Source organism: Penaeus chinensis, chromosome 7 (assembly GCF_019202785.1).
Source record: "Penaeus chinensis breed Huanghai No. 1 chromosome 7, ASM1920278v2, whole genome shotgun sequence".
NCBI lineage: Eukaryota > Metazoa > Arthropoda > Malacostraca > Decapoda > Penaeidae > Penaeus > Penaeus chinensis.
The window spans coordinates 33,053,602-33,056,101 of NC_061825.1; the positions used below are offsets into that span (position 1 = coordinate 33,053,602).

The window sequence follows — 2,500 nt, forward strand, 5'->3', positions numbered from 1 at the left end:
ATAAGCAAAGTGTTTGACAGACTTCTAGGTATGTATCTAAGCTTTATCAAAAGAAGGACGCTCGCAGGAAGGAAACATAAAGGTTTATAAGACGGTTTGTTAAGTCACTTGTAAATCATTCAGGCATCAGGCGTGGTGATTCAGTTTCAGATGTTTGATATTTGAGCTTTCTTCGAGCTGGGTTAAAAAGGTGAGGTTATTATTGATCTGCTTGATTATTTTCTGGCTCCCAGTTTGTTTCACTCTTGTCTTAAATCGTACTTATTCTTTTTGTATCTGATACAAAATATACTCACAAAAATTTACGACTTTCACACTCACCGTCGTCCTTTGAGTCAGTTATTCATATATTCTCTCTCTCTCTCTCTCTCTCTCTCTCTCTCTCTCTCTCTCTCTCTCTCTCTCTCTCTCTCTCTCTCTCTCTCTCTCTCTATCTCTCTCTCTCTCTCCTATCTCTCTCTCTATCTCTCTCTCTCTCTCTCTCTCTCTCTCTCTCTCTCTCTCTCTCTCTCTCTCTCTCTCTCTCTCTCTCTCTCTCTCTCTCTCTCTCTCTCTCTCTCTCTCTCTCCCTCTCTCCCTCTCTCCCTCTCTTTCTCCCTCTCTCTTCCTCTCTCCCTCTCTTTTTCTAGCTATCTATTTGTGTATCTATGTATCTGTTTATCTGTTTATTTCTCTATATCTCTTTCTCATTGCAGATCCATCTGTTTAGTCATTCTTTAAATTTCGTACATCATAATGTCATCATAACTGTCATAATGCTCTCACGGATGTCCTATTATTATTGCTCTATTTTTAAGTTTCTGAATTGAATAACGAGATTTTTGCAGAAGGGCTGGATATTACGTTTTGCCTTTTAAAGGCCACAGAGTTTCTGTTACAAGCTATGATGTTTTTTTTTATTTTTTATTATCATTCTTTATATTTATTTACTTATTTATTTATCTATTTATTTATTTATTTATTTATTTATTTATTTATTGCTTCTTCGTCACTCTGTAAACACGTGTGCAGTAATATATTAGCTAATTGCTGCTGATTACCATTGCATGGATAGCTATAATATATCGAAATTCATAACTGCACACATCCTAGCCGACGCGTCCAATGCTTTCCAAGTTTTCATTTAGATAAAGCGTATCCTATTTCCCGTGCGGCTGAGAGGAGGGTAGAGGGTAGCGAGATGCCTAGCGGGTCCGAGGCAAGGATAAACACATGTTGTTTAATACCCGCTACCCCCTACCCACTACCCGCTACCCGCTACCCCCTACCCCCTACCCGCTACCCGCTACCCTCCCATCAAATCTCGTGCAGAGTAGAGGGTAACGGGATACCTGGCGGGTCAGAGGTAACAACAATCACATGTTGTTTAATACGAGCATGGAGGGAACCCTCTGCCCGCGTCCGATATGGCCCGCTCGTATTAAACATGTGTTTGTTCATGCCTCTGATCAACTAAGCTTCCCGGTGGTACCTTACACGGCAGGCAACAGGAAGCACCAGATCCGTTCCTAAGTTTCAAGAGGATTCCTATCAGTCGGGAGGGTTTCTTGAAAGGCACTTGATTCCGGAGAAATTGTGGTTTGTGGAGGTTTCCAGTGTTGTGTGAATATTGGGTATGCGTTGATATAGTGCGCGCAAACACATAGATGTAAATTCATATTTGCATATCAATACACATGTGTATGCGTAATGAAAATGACTGCACTCCAACTGCTGACTCATGCCAGATGTCATGACAAAATGGCAGGCCAAGTAGGTGTCGTAGCGGAAGTCGCCGCCATGACACGAATGGTAGAGTGCTGAACTACGGGTAATTAGGAAAAGTATGATCAAAATTCCTAGATTAAAGAGTAGCAAATTTACATGAGAGTGCATGTAGATTTCTTCTCGTTTTCCTAATAATTTCAAGCCTAGGTAGCTCAGTTGGGAGAGCGTTAGACTGAAGATCTAAAGGTCCCCGGTTCGATCCCGGGTCTGGGCACTTTTGAGGAAGTCAAATCATATCACTTTACTGTTACCTTATGGATATGTCTATTTCCTATATGATGTTTGTTTATGATGTCAGATCAAACAACTATCTGTTCACTGATATGAATCTAGTTGTTAGCAAGCTTATTATATAAAAGAAACATTTTCACTGATCGTAGCCTCAAGGGAGTTAAGAAAGGAACGTGTATGACATTACAGCCCTTTAAAACACGTAGGTTGGTGCCACTCGTAGGTAGGTAGGTAAATAAGTAGGTGATGGAGGTAGAAGGATAGTTTACACACACACACACACACAAACACACTCACATACACACACACACACACACACACACAATATTTCTTAATGATGTCTCAATATCTCACGTTTTGTAAAAGTTCAATAAGCAGAGTTCGAATCTGATTCGTGTGGATAATTCTAAGGGCATCGAGAAGTTGTGAAAAAAATATATATCTGTTTACCTACCTATCTATCTCTATGTCAGGCTATCTATCTATCTATCTATCTATCTAT

At 40.2% G+C, this 2,500-nt stretch overlaps 1 non-coding gene across 1 annotated transcript; it reads left to right on the forward strand.

Annotated features, from left to right (window-relative positions):
* Nucleotides 1-1,908: 1,908 nt before the first annotated feature.
* On the forward strand, nucleotides 1,909-1,981 carry Trnaf-gaa. The gene has a single exon. It is a non-coding gene; the product is annotated as a tRNA-Phe (tRNA).
* The last annotated feature ends 519 nt before the right edge of the window (nucleotides 1,982-2,500 follow it).